The 15,409-nt window shown below is 33.5% G+C and overlaps 1 long non-coding RNA gene across 1 annotated transcript; it reads right to left on the bottom strand.

Annotated features, from left to right (window-relative positions):
* Positions 1-1,109: 1,109 nt before the first annotated feature.
* Positions 1,110-1,911, bottom strand: LOC109620838 (uncharacterized). Its single transcript, XR_010714155.1, has 3 exons — positions 1,720-1,911; positions 1,453-1,572; positions 1,110-1,298 (listed from the first exon to the last, which is right to left on the bottom strand). It is a non-coding gene; the product is annotated as an uncharacterized lncRNA (long non-coding RNA).
* Positions 1,912-15,409: the final 13,498 nt, after the last annotated feature.

Genomic DNA, 15,409 nt, shown 5'->3' with positions numbered 1-15,409 from the left:
GTTTTTTTTTTTTGGTTTACCTGTTATTAACATACGTGAACATTTTGAATTTGTATATTCGTCGGGTCAAATCTATATCATTAGAGACTGTTTTTGCAATTTTTATAACCATAATATTAATCTCAAACATGCTGTATACTAGTTTATTTCTTACAATGTAGTTACACATAGGATTCAACGTGAGCTGTTTTAGAGTTGTTTTGTGAACACGTGCATATATATTTCACGTGTTTAATTTAGCATTTTCTTACTAGCACGCCTTAAAAATGTTTGTATTGGATAGAAGATTCACCTTAAGATTTGCCAGTTTGGTGATAACAGTTACTTCCAGCAAATGCACCAGTACTTGTATTCATTATGCGCCATCTAACGCCCGAAAGTACATGTCATACAAAAAAAAATAAAGACTCCGATTCACTGGCTTGAGAATACATTAATGAAATAATTCAGTGAATAATATGTTAATAACTATACCATGTGCATCAGCAGATATTAGCAAAATAACATTACTTCAGTGGACAATTTCAAGATCAAACGAATCACAACAATCAGTTGACGCTGATGTAGATAAATCGATCTGGTGCTCTGTACTTACTACAGCTTGTTATCCTTGTGAACATCTAACGAGAACAAAATTCCTCGAAGCATAGTGAAATATTTAGAATAACTAGTTTAACGTGGTTAAATCTACATTCTTTTTTAATCGTGTGTTTATTTAAGGAATCAATCATTCTTTTAGTATTATGAGGTGATAATTTTGGTCGGGGCGTGGTCAAATCCAATAAAGCCCGAAGGGCTTTATGATAGATTTGACCACGCTCCGACCAAAATTATCACCTCATAATATTCAAAGAATGATTTCTTATTACTTATAGTTATATTATTTCAAATTTCAACATTTTAAAACAGCATTTTAAAATAACTATTTTTTAGATGTAGCACATGGTATGCATTACTACGCGGCCATGCCAATGCCGTTTTTCGATTACGTTATAAGACACGCCCATTTTGTGCATACATGCCAACTTTTGAAAATCTCCATGGGGGATTTTACGCGCGACGACATTTTCCTATTAAATTAAATTAAATTAACATTATCCTAATGTGTTTATCAAACAATCTCCTCTTTCAAATGAAATCATAAATAAAGTACATAACTTTATTTTCATATATTAAATCAACCTTTATTAAATCAATCTTTAAAATCTCAACAAACAATAAATAGAATGGTATAGCAGTTCAAAAAGCACTAAGTTCTGCAATGCAGTTGGCAAACAGGACCTCTGCTCTTGTGACATCTACAAAATAAAATGAATAATTAATTAAATTAAATATTAAAAAGCATTTATGGGTCAAGTTGCTATAAAAAGTGAAAAGAAGTATTTATAATTGTTTCCTGACTTAAAATTCTTTATAGATATTATATATTAGCTTATTAAAAATTTTAGTTACCTTCAACTTGCTCCAATTTTGATTTCACAAAGAAGTTGGTAGCAGCAGGTGGCTTGATGGATGGCTGTTTTCGTGTTCTTTGTAACATCATTCATTCCATCATTGTCTACCCTAAAATCCCTCAAAATAAAAATAAATTGTTACTCATAAAGTTTAACATATCTATTCTTCTTGTAGATAATGTTCTCGCCTAGTGGCATGTGTACACAATAGAATGTACACTGTCAATAAATATATTCAGTTGTACTATATATAGGTTAAACATACCTATTACACGGCAATACACATGGTTGTCATCCAATTACGATCCCGATAGTCATCCCGAAAATCGGGAATCTGCCTCCCGATATTGGGATAAAAGTTTCGTTTTCTTTGGTGGTGTAACCCCATTCTTGTCGAAGTTTGTGTAAAAACTTAAAGTGTGGCATTTTGCTGTTCACCCCGATACTTCCCGATTAATTACTAGGCTATCATAACATGCTCCTCATTAGGTTTGTAAACACCCAGACACAGGTAGCGTACATATAATTACATCAATTCACACATCCCGATATACACACACGCGATACAGGTAAACAGCAATGGCGGTCATAATCCCGCTTTTTGATTGGTTAGCGTAGACAAACAGCGCGGGATTTGAAATTTTAGATGGAAATCGGGACTTATTGTCGTAAAACGGGTTGGATTTTTTGAGAATCGGGATTTCGGGGTATTTTGACAATCCCGATCGGGATATCGGGATTTCTATTTTTGACGACGTGAAATCGGGAGAATCCCGCAAAAATCGGGATAGTTGGCATGTATGATTTTGTGTCGCTCAGCTTTTTATGAAATTATTGGGTTATAGTCTTCAAAACTGATTCGTAATGTTATAAATATATTTGGATATGAGTTGTTCCACAGTTAAAACATATTGTTTGATAACAGCTGAAACTAGGCATCGATCGTCTAATAAGGCAATATGATGCATATTAACTACTACATAATCCTCTCCGATCGGCGATTTCATGACTGTTTTTGCTTGTTTTTCTTATACTCTGTCTCAAGGTAACATGCACTATTTTATCTAAGAATTAAGATCAAAAATTCCTTATTAGTCATATACCCAACAGAAATATAGAATTGGTCTTATTGTAATTGTTTTCTCATATTAATACATGCATGTGCCCTAAACCTGACTGTAACTGATTCATGAATAACGATCGGTCACTTATTACGTAACACGCTTACAAGTTTCTTAAACCGCTTACCATTAGTATAATTCAACAGTATATTATTCTTTTGATGCATACCTTTGGCAATGAGAACACTTTAATCTTGTTTGTAATCGATGACAAACCTTCCCTTTCCTCGCCTCACCATATCCCTGCAAAATAAAGCAGTAAAGTGCACCCAAAAGCAACCGAACCGTGATGTAACGTTAGCAGAAAAAGCAACAACGCCAATGCATATCGCTTATACCATCATCCCGCGCATCCATTATAATATGACAAGGAATTTGCATCTTTTAATTAGTGAGCAAGATAAATGTCTCCTATCTGACATGCGATCATAACGTACCCATGTTGCCTGGGTTATGTAACATTTGTCGGTGACCCAGACATAACAGTGACGAAAAATTATGGTATCTCTTTTTTTCTCTGGTCCATGTTGAAATGAGAAGCAAGTACACGTCGCAAAAAAGACGCTTATTTTCTCTCTCTCTCTCTCTCTCTCTCTCTCTCTCTCTCTCTCTCTCTCTCTCTCTCTCTCTCTCTCTTAAATAAGAAATAAATAAAGGGCAAAAAAGACAAAAAAATAACTGTAACTGACATGATATCACAGTCCAACCACTTTGGAAGACAGAACTCTTTAGACCGTTTTGCTACTGTTAAGAATGCTTTTGCTAACACCACATTTCCATAAAGTCGGCCTCAATGAAAGCGAAATAGCATTGATTTCTCATGTGTTTAAAGAATGTTTGTAAACATCTACGATTTTTATTGCATTGTTCCAGTTTCATTTGCAAGTAAAGGTGTTATTAGTATAAAACAGAAAATCCACGTGAGCTACGAAAGAAAAACGCGTTCGAATTAATTACTACCTATCATCGATGTATGGATCTTATCTTTAGAGAGTCATGAACAAAAAACCAAAGACCAATCAACACATTGTTAAACCCCCTGTCTTCGGAGGATCTGGATTTTTAGTTGCTTTCATGATATCACTATCTCTTATTTACCTCTTCTTCTTAACATACCAGCGTTCAAAGGCATGTTTTTATGAAAGTTTTCGTAATTAACCATCGCTCTTGAGTCGGGAAAAGCACGCAAGGTATGGACTGACCAGGCTCCTTGGGGATTTGTGGGGAACGGTTCAAAGAAGTTCACCTTGTTGGATAAAGCAATCGGCACTTGTTTATCTGCAGAGCATGCAAAATTGCTGAGTTTTGAAAGTAACTTAATATCTGCAAATCTGTTATTTTTTTCTTTCGATACTTATTGCTATATATAATTTTGAAAGCAGACATAATTTCGCACATAAAAGATAAGAAGCACACGTGTGTATATCATTATCAAACACATTTTTTTTGGGGGGGGGTGTACTTTTGTACTTTTGGATAACACAGTACTTATCTTGTCTATCACTTGAAACAAATGTGAAGCGGAGAGTAGGAAATGACTCGACTTTCTTACTGTACCTCTATAACAATGGTAAATCGTGGGAGGGGGGGGGGGGCAAACATACCAGCAACAAATATAGAATTGAAACGGAAATGGAACGCAAAACGGAGCAGAAACAGGGCTGATAGCGACACACTAGCAGACACAAATGACATGTAATGTTAATCAAACAGCGTAAGTAGTTATAGTTTTAATGATCAAACTAACCGGCTCTGTATTATATCATACTTCCTGAGTTTAAAGGGGCATGGTCACGATTATGGTCAAATTCTATTTTTTCTGTTTCTATTATTTACAATGCTTTAGGGATGCATTTCTAATGATCAAATGAAATTTGAGAGTCAGTCGTAGAGTTATTAGCAAGACACATGGCTCACAATTCTTTGTCATGTAAACAAGGCTTGTGTCCTGTTTTTGTTTACATAGGTTTAATATACTAGTAAAAAATCGTTTTCAACTTGCTTTGTCTATGTAGTTCATATCAAGCATAAATAAACAGTTCCTAACGTTTAACACATTCATTTTAGGTCTAAAACTTGAATTTTTGCATTTCAACATTCAAAATGTAAACAAAAGCTTTGGTTTACATAGCAAGAATTGTAAGCTCTGTAACTCGCTTTTAACTCAACGAATGACACTCAAATTTAGGTTGTTTGTTAAAACTTCCTTACTGAAGCATTGTAAACATTAAAATCGAAAAAATAATTTTTGACCAAGATCGTGACCACGTCCCTTTCAGTGTTTAAGAGGGTTTTGGGGTTTTTTTAAGGGGTTGGCTCTAAACATGATAAATTGTCATTAACTTTAAGCTGGTTGGTCATGGTTATTTTTTTAGTATTTCTCGACCTTTTGACCAAATAGAATAATGAAAAATACGGAACTTGATCAGTATTTTAACAGAATGCAAGCATATTCCCTGTTCCATAAGCAATTGCTTAACGTTATAAGGTTTGCTGAAGACCAGCCTTTTTCATACTGCTCTTGAAAGTTCATTGCCGTGAATTGTTATAAATCCCGAACACAACATTTTTCATAACCTAGAAATATAACTTAGAAATATTTCTTAAAGAAAATTGCAATTTAAAATACCACCGCTTGATTTTAGCACAATTGTACTGCTTCATAAAAGTTCATTTGAGGGGGTGTATATGGCACCCAGAGAGTCAAAACTGGTTGTAAATTTGAAAATGAAATGCATTAATAGCATATTCTTCACCGCAAATAACTCTATTCCCCGTCAGGTAAGTGATTGTGCGCTATTAGATTCAGGTGTTCCTGTTTGATGTTTATTTCCACCTAATCGTGAAGCTACCTGCTGTGATATCTTCCCCAGAGGTTTAGTTTTTAATTATGATTTCTTTATTAAACATCTGCTCTAGAAAGCCCCTATACATGCACCAGTTCAATAAACACCGGTACATAATATCAGTGAATTCGCATTTCCTTCCGTCTGAGTTTTTGTAACCAATAACGCACCACTTACATGTATTACCGACCATTACACTTCCTATATTATTTCTAGATGTTTCTTTAAATCATGGAAGCGAATTCTCTTCTAAATATAGATGTTAGTGTGTTATGGATAATTCATAGAATTAAACATGGACAAATATTATTAGTCTGCAGCATCAATTTTACATATCCTTGAGAAGGGTAAAGGATTTTTTTAAAGAAATGCCCGCTCGTGCATGTCCTTACAACTACCTCCTCTCAATTTTTTGTTCATGAAAATAAACTTAATTTCGGGAAACTGTGTTATCCGTTAAGCAGAGTGGGGTCCAGTTTCTATTTCCGTAAGTATTGTATGTAAAATTAATTTTTCATTTTAAAATTTAGATGGGTGTCGAGAACTCCCCCCCCCCCCCCTCCCTTGACTCTCTCTGAATCTGTGTATGATTGATGTCGACGAATATTATAAATAAAGCCAGAATATACCCTACGGTATATAGAAATAATTTTGGTCAGCTTCGCCCGTGATCAATTCAATGCAGATGAACTGAACGTTCCCTGTTTTGTTTTTATTTATTTGTTTGTTTGGTGGTTTTTTTTTTTGGTGTTTTTTTTATTTTTTTTTTGTTTTTGTTTTGTTTGTTTTGTTTTTTTTTTTTACTTTTTTTTTTAGAATAAATGTTTAATTAAGTTACATACTTTTGAATGATTTCTTTTATCTGAATACACGTACTTATTTCAAGGAAACCTTTTTTCAAAGATGCTGCATCAGCACTATATGACTCAATAATCAATCTATTATATGATTGACATGTGAATGGCCTTGGGACTGTTTACATTGTTGCAAACCCATTCATTTATCTTTTCCCCCTAAAACCCTGGAATTCCATGACCACAGCAGGAAATGAAAATATCCAATATAACTTACTCAAATTTCACGGAAGTCTACTATTATAGCCTAATTCCCAAATATTCGCACTATGATTTCGGAAACGATAAGTCTTTTTTTGACGAGGGGATGATCAGGAGTTTAGATGACAATCATTCCGTTGTATTGAAAGACGCCTGAATATAATGATGAGGTGTCGGAAAAAAGCGTCATAAATAACAATTGTTTCGAAAATAGCTGGAACTGGATACCTGGAATTCTGTGTATCTATTCTAAGCGCTGTAAGTTTCACCCTCATTCTCCGTAGCGGCAGGCCCTGTCACTGCTCTCGAAGGAAGATCTGATGGTTGCCTTGAAAAACAATTGGACGTGCACGTTTTCATCGGAAAACAACTTTTTCTGTCCTTGCTTGTTTTTTGTGATATTTTTTACAGATATAGAACATCAAGAGCTTGGCTTTTGTCAGAACATCTATTCATTTTTAACTCAAAGATGTTATATTTTCCTTTCCTTTTAGTGATAAACAAAAAGTATATAAAAGACAGAGAAATGTTTTGTTTGCATGAAAAAAGGAAGAATTCAATGCTATATGTTGAAACAATGATATCGAAAACAGTGTTAAATTAAAAACATAATTATGGTTATATCAACCGCAGATTCTTATCTTTTACAAACAAAAATATAATTTTATTAAAGCCGTTAGCAGCATATTTGCATTTTACAATAGTTGTATACATGTATCTTGGTTTTTCTGGGATATTTTTTTAATTTCATCTAAAAGAGTTAACTACGGATTTTTAAGTCTGGAGTTCGAATCCAGATGGGCCTTGTATAATTTTCACCTTTCCAAAAAGTATTTAAAACATTTTTCTTGGTCAAGTATTGTAAAATTCGAAAATTTTAAATCGGCGAAAGTATATTAGGCCTTTGTACTTCTATCCACATTAATATCGACGGGTGTCCAATACCACCTAAGTCTAAAAGATGCATTTTGCAATCTTATCAATATACATGTACATTGTTAATTATTATCAAACGCATTAAAACATCTCTCTGGCCATTTGTACAAAAAAGTAATCAATCATATTGGTTGTGTTTTTTTTCAATTATTTCATTATATATCTTGAAATCTGATTAGAATATATCTAGAACACCAAGCCCGATCCCAACAGGCTTCATTATATATAGACTCGCGTTGTCAAAACGGAACTACTATAGTAAATCGGTTTAACTTATTTTGTTGCTAAAGCTTTCATTGATCTGATGTAACTCGCATAAACATCCTTCTATTAAAATGTGATTTCATCCAAAATAAACCTAAAATGAAAACGGAATCGAAAAATTCAATGGTAATTTCTATTCAGCCATAAATATTCATCCGGTTTTAATAGCACAGTGGACTGCGAAGAACCTAGATAAAAATAACTGTGTATTTGGTGTATATGTTGTATTTTTTAGACCTTTATTTTGCAATCACCTGCTAGAGTGATAATGCTGCATGTAACTTAAATTTTATGATAAATAAGATTTTAAAAAATCACGAATTTTTAACAGAAGAAAGGTTTCTCTTCTAAGGAATATATAGCAGATCAATTTTTATACAGGACGACAATAATTTCAATTTTGCTTCATTTTAGGCTTCTTTACAGCTTTTCCCACAAAAATATGGCTAACAGAAATTTAAAAACCATGATTTTTTTTTTGTCATTTTAGTAGAAAATAACATTTTCAGAGAAAAAAATTTGATCATGAAAATTGCAGCTCATATTGCTTTACTCTTTTTCTTACTTTTTTACTTTGTACTTCATACAACATTAATTAATGCATGGAATATGACACTAACCTTTTTGAACGACCTTGAGGAAGGATTATTACATATCATGTTACATTGTCTCAGATGTGTTTCAATACATAAGAAAGTTTGTGGACTATCACAAAACTCTACACAGACAGACAGGCATTTGTTCTTGAAAGGTAACGTTCACAAACGAGATGAGCTCAACCATTTTGAATCTGACAATACGAGATCAATAAGACTTCTGCATTCTATAGCAACAATTCTTAAAAAGAATATGTCAAAGTTTAAACAAAAGGATATCAATAAATAATTCAATGCATGCACCATACGTTTTCCATTCTTTGAAAATGGGATATAGAAATAAAGTACATCTTCACTATTATATATGCGATATGAACGCTGTCTGTGTGTTAATAATTGATCACTGCGTTGTTTCCTTATCGAAATTTTGCCAATTATAACCAAAAATCCATCAATTAATGAAATGCACAATTCAATACAAGAAGTCTTCAGTGTTGGGTCGAACTGAAATGATATTGTTCTGAAGTTTATAATTTATAAAACCGACAAAATGATTGAAAGGGTAGAATTTCCTTGCATGATTTCGGTGATTTTCTCGGGAGATTTGAATTAACAACCTCTGACATCTGACCATTAGGGTTATAACGAAGTTTTCTGTGATGGGTGAGTTCTGTTTCATTATTCATATTCCTCCAGTCCTATATTTGAGAAATGACATGAAATTCCTACCCATTTTATCAAAATTTCCGCTAAAACGTTCAACGATAAGCAAAAATACAAAAATGACACAATTAACACTTCAATTCCATTACACTGAAAAACAAATCATCCCTTGATTTCAGCAATCAGTTCAATCATCTATTACAATAAATACCAACTGTATATGTTTGCTGTAGTCAAATAACCTATTTTTATTAATAAAGTTCACAGGGATAAGACATTGATAGCTAACGTGACGAAATCCTCTGGAGCTCCTAGATTTCTCCATGTGATTAAACCACGTTCTTAATAATATCTAGGTAACATGTTGATATTGTTATTTCTTATAATTACGTTTGAGGAAAATATACAAGTATCGTTTAAAACATGAACCTATTTTTACTAATACAGAAGTTCTAAAAGCTCCTGCAACGGTCATTGTGATGTCATAAAAATGACATTTTGACCCCTGAATTAGTTCACACAGAAATGAAAGTTATGCATGTTCTTCAATATAAGGAAAATATCTGCAACTGTAAAGGAAAATGTACAAGAATCTTCTAAAACTTAAACCTATTTTTACTAATACAGAATACTTAAAGCTCCTGCAACGGTCATTGTGATGTCATAAAAATGACATTTTGACCCTTGAATTAGTTCACACAGAAATGAATGTTTTGCATGCTTTTCGATATAAGGAAAATATCTGCAGTTGTAAAGGAAAATATACAAGTATCTTCTAAAACATGAACCTATTTTATTAATACAGAAGTACCAAGAGTTCCTGCAACGGTCATTGTGATGTCATAAAAATGACATTTTGACCCCTGAATTAGTTCACACAGAAATGAATGTTTTGCATGCTCTTCGATATAAGGAAAAAATATCTGCAACTGTAGATATGCATCCTTGTATTTCTCATGTCATTGATTGAGGTGGTTCAAAACTATGGGAATCGTGTTCCACATTTTGCCTAGTTCGCTTACTAATTGCCAATTACCGGTCATTTCATGCTTCTCTAACCCGTTCTCGTATTAATTGGAAATTCACCTTTGGCAGTGCTGTGCAGTAAATGAATTGCTATACCCTAGTGTGAAATCCCAGTAAAAAGCTCAAAATCAATAATGTGTAAAACATGAACAGTCTGGTTCTTGTGAGAGAACCAGACTGTTTTTTTTCTTTCAGTTTTACAGTTTGTTTTAATTTCATTTCATTTAACACAGTCTTTTTCTACGTGGCCAGTGTTTTAAAATACATTACGTAGGGCATTTTTCAGTAAGTGAAGAAAATATGGTTGTAATAAATGTTCTGTCAGGTCGATTAACAAATTCAAAAATATTACACCATCTATCTTTATGCAAAATGTTTTTTTATCATTCTATAAAGATTGCTCTTCATATGTGGACGCTATATTACAAAACGCAATAATCTCCAAATTTTATTTCCAATAAAAGTTCCATAATTCTAAGTTAAGTTAGCACTAAGTGCAATGTTGTAAATTTTGAATTTACCGGGTGGCAATAAATACAAAATTTACAACATGATGTAAATTTTGTAATTTACTTCCACCCGGTAAATTCAAAATTTACAACATGACATAAGTTTAAACTGCAGCACACCCTCAATTATGTGTTTTAACGTGTGTTCTACATGTATATAGCTTCTTGAAGTATTATCATATGGATCTTCTTTTACTTGTGTGTGTTACAGCATGTTGCAGACTAAAATTAGATCTATGAGCGAATAGACACTACATGGACAGAAAAGTACATAGATTGTAGAAGGGAACCTATAGACAAGTTAAAAAACATAAATATATCGAATAAAAAATTGCAACTGGTACACTAAGGTTTCCCATTGTAATTTTAAATAATTAGGACAAGTGTAAGCTCTCTCTCTCTCTCTCTCTCTCTCTCTCTCTCTCTCTCTCTCTCTCTCTCTCTCTCTCTCTCACATTGCCTTAACCTTGAACATTTCCTCTATATTGATTTATATAAACATGATGCATACAAATCTATGTCACGTACATAATTCGCCCTTAAATTCCTGTTGACGATTTATTTAGTTAATTTATTTTACTTTGTTTGTGTTAGTTCCCGGTAGGAATCAGGAAGAGACAAACCGCTCTTCTGTGTGCATGTAATTGATTTATCCAAATGTCTATACATTTACATATTTCCTTAATTGATTTATTGTTTTATTCTCCTTGAGATTTCTTTACCCACAGGAGCGAAGAGTTCGTTTGTACTTACTATAATGTTCGATGCCCAAGATCATTTTTTTTATAAAATGACGGTGGATTTTGGCCTTCATTGAACTTTTCGAAAAAATTAAAGATTTTACCTTTTATCAGCGTACTGCCCTCCCAAACCAGTAATGTCACCCTCGCGTGCAATTAAAATGCACATTAATTAAGTTGGGTTTAAATTTGAAGAGCCAGTTTCAAAGCAATCGTATTCAATTTTTAATTTGTCGGGACAATGTTATTTGATTTCGAAAGCCAAGGATAATTTATTTGACAAGAAAATTGCATTATACATATGTACATGTATCATGGCTTCTCGGTGACAATACAAAAACAAGAAAAGCATTGGATGTTATATCGCCCCCTGTCTTCGACATCGGACGATATAAATCTCCAAAGCTTCCCTGTTATCTTAGGGCAAATATTCTGTTATGCCTTCGACGTCATGTAATGTAACTTTAAATAGATTACTCTGACCTATACAATGCCCTATTATGCTGTAGTATATTGTGAACTATCCTGTTTTATACAGTGGGGTGTTACCATTTTCAAAATCAAAATCAAATCGCAAACCATAAACCACGATCAATGCTTCTATATAAGAGTTTTCCATTTTGGAAGGAGCTATGCGCGTACTCCGGACCGCGGCTTAAGGCCGACTTATTTTGCATAAAAACTGCAGTTACACGGTATTTTACAAGCATGCGCAATGAAAAACAAAGTTGGCTTCCTTAAATTCCCCCGTTTTTACGGTCACGCAGTAAATAGTGGTTTATGATTTGTACTATACCCTGATCTACAGTGTATATAGTGATCATAGCCTAAATATTCTTGATAGGACTATAAACAAAGCCTTGTTCGTATTTGTAGTGAGGTGCGACAATTTTCTAAGAAACCACGTGAATTACGTGTATCTACGTGAATATATATATCTCAATACCGAGGTTCCGGTAGGTATTAGTACGATGAAGAACCTTGCAATGTTCCATGACATTTAGTACCCAAAAAAGGTCTAAAATATTCTGAAACAAAACATCTTGAACAACAAACATTTTACATTTACGCGTTAATTGAGAATAAAATGTTTTTTGTTATAAACACGTTTGAAATTCAATGTATGATATCAAATTTTTCAATCCAAAATTTATCTTCCCCATCGTTTCATAAATCATTATCGCCGAAAGAATTGAAATTCATCGCTGTTAAATTAGAACGGAGTGGAGATATCAAATTCCTTTTTTAAAAAGCAGCGAAAATACTTCTTTTTCAATCATCGTTACTTATCCGAACCTACTTTTGCTCAAAATTACCTGCGTGCTATGGACTTTAATGTATTTAGCACAATAGTTTCGAGGGGCGAAGGGTCAACGGTGTTCTAAGGAGTCGGTGCAAATAAAATGACTTGTATGTAGGTCATATAAATAATGTACACTATATGTTATCTTAAACAGAAAATACTTACGAACGCCCCATCTTTTCCTTCGATAAATGATTTTTTATATACGTATGTATTATATCTGAAACATCGAATAACTACATTGTAAAACTTGCAGTTCTTGAATAGTCTATAATGCAAATTTAAAAAAACACACTAACGTATATATTATAAAAGGTATCATAAATCTTTGGAAGACCCATTCCATCCTATATAGAAGGGGGACACCACTTCAACCCCCCACCCACACACACACACCCACCCATCCGAAAGCCGACTGCCCCTCTTACATCTAACAGTTCGCAAATACAATTTAATTTTTTGGTATGAACGATTTGGTAAAATTCTAGGGGAAATTGTTTCGTAGCAAACGAAATGGAAAATATCATAATATAAATAGATCACATGCAATCAGTAATTAAATCAGACTTATAACACATAATAACATCATCTGGAGCTGTTCCTTCTCTAAGACAGCATGATCCAGAAATATATGGTTTATACGTTCTATTTTAAGTTATCTGTATCCTACATTGTAATCAATCTATGATGTATATATTGGGGGGTTTTAATGCATAGAATGCCGACTTCCTTTTCCAAATCTCTCCAAAGTCTCATTAATCTTAAATACATTTAATTTTTTCTCATTAATCTTAAATACATTTGATTTTTTTTTTTTACTTTCAAATATTCTAGCATTAATATTTAATATCAATTGCTAGCCCGGCCAACGTTCGATTCAAGAATTTTACTTCAAGCTAGCTATTTCCATACTCAAGCTCAAAGTATTAACCCAATTCAGATAATTAGAAATTCAAACTTGGTTTTTAACGTACGATATTAATTTACCTTCAAAGCAACGTTTCCTCTCGGAATACATAAATCAATAACCAACGACTTAAAAACCAGCAACGCCCTTACAGCACTGAACATGATTCATGCATCAAAAAACATAAAAAGGACATGTTCCTGAGCCATCAGACATTCACCATAATTGGCTCCAAAACAGAACCCTGGAAACTGGAAAAAGTTTCCCTGAACTGATAGATCATTGAACGTTATTGGGAGGGGGTCCTCTTTTTTTCAAGTTCCCTATGTTCTCCTCAAGATTGGGTTGAATACTGTATACAGGGAAATATTCGCCCCTGTTTTACTTTCATCCCTTTCGCCCTCGTTGTCGGCGGATGAACTGGGCGAGTTCTGATGCATAGGCGTCGGAACCGGGGGGGGGGGGGGGGGGGGGGGGGGGGGGGGGGGGGGCTAGGGGGGCTTAGCCCCCCCACTTTTTTTGCAAAGTTTTACCTAACCATTAGAAACATAGCATGATAGAGGGTTCAGCCCCCCACTTTTTCTCGCAGGAAAGATTATTGTTCCTAAATTTACCTTGAAAGATTGAGAAGTTGGATTCAGAAGCATACTCCCCCCCCCCCCCCCTCCCCCCCCCCCCCCCACGGATTAGGAATTTTATGATTTTGGAAAAGAAATTTGGGTAAGTAATTTTTTTTTTTGGAAGAATAGGTATACCCCCCCCCCCCCCCCCCCCACGGATTAGGATTTCCATGATTTAGGGAATTACTTTTATCTCAATATTTCTGAGGATTAGTCTAGCCCCCCCCCCACTTTCAATTTACTTCCGACGCCAGTGTGATGTCTCAAATTGTATCTCTTAAAATCAACTATATTAAGGCGAATTTATATTAAGGTATATGTTTACTAAGAATGAAAAAAATTCCACTGATGATAATGAAAAATCATCTTTTGTGTGTAAAAGACCTATCGTGGTAGTGCTATTTTTCACTTTCAAAAAAGCCGGTCAATGACCAACTTTTTGAGATAATGGCCATTGAATATTTTTTGAAAATTGAAGAAAAGTCCCTAAAAATTTTACACTATGATTGAGTTTTTCTTAATTGTGAAAATAATAATAATTGCTTAACTCTTTTAAAAATGAAATACAGTTTATGAATAGCAGTGACACTAAACAGACAGAAAGCATTAAGTTTTAATTCACAATTTTTATAAATATTCCAGTCCGAATTTCCTGTATCATTTTTCAAATTCCTACCCTTTTTTGATTAAATTTTACAAAAAACTGAATGATGATAATACTCAGACATTTATAGCATTAAACTAGGTATATTGACCTTACTCTGCAGGCATAAACGTTATATAAGGTCAATGATCAAAATTTTGAGATATGGTGTCTTTGATCGTTTTTAAGCATTTTTCAATATTTTTGTAGTGTGTGCCATTCGAATATCTAAACGAAAAAGTGAGATAAAACTAACAGAAAATATGCAAAATAATGATAACAAACAAATAAAATCTGAACTTTGAATATTACAGTACTACCAAAAATATTTCATTGAAAAACAAAATCTAAAAATTTTAGTCTGAATTTCCTCTGTTTTGCTAAAGGTCCAACTTTGTTTGAGCCAAAATCCATAACATAGTAAACATATCGAATGGTTTGTCAAAAAAAATCATTTCATAAATACGTTTAGTGTTAAGAACAAATTTTACTCATGACATTGAACTTTGTAACAATCCGAATTTGAGAACTCAAACCTGAGTAAAAAATGTACGGGGCGAAACCGTTTGCAAGTAAAAAAGGGCGAAAATAACACGGGATAAAAATAACCCTGTATACAGTAGTGGTTAATGAACTTCATTTTATAGTTAGTTCTACATTTATTGGTTGATATGTATTGCATTATCATCATCATTATCATTTCCTTAAAGTTAAACATTTATTGGT

The sequence above is a fragment of the Magallana gigas genome, chromosome 5 (genome assembly GCF_963853765.1).
Source record: "Magallana gigas chromosome 5, xbMagGiga1.1, whole genome shotgun sequence".
Taxonomy (NCBI): Eukaryota; Metazoa; Mollusca; class Bivalvia; order Ostreida; family Ostreidae; genus Magallana; species Magallana gigas.
This window is presented reverse-complemented; position numbering and strand designations above follow the sequence as displayed.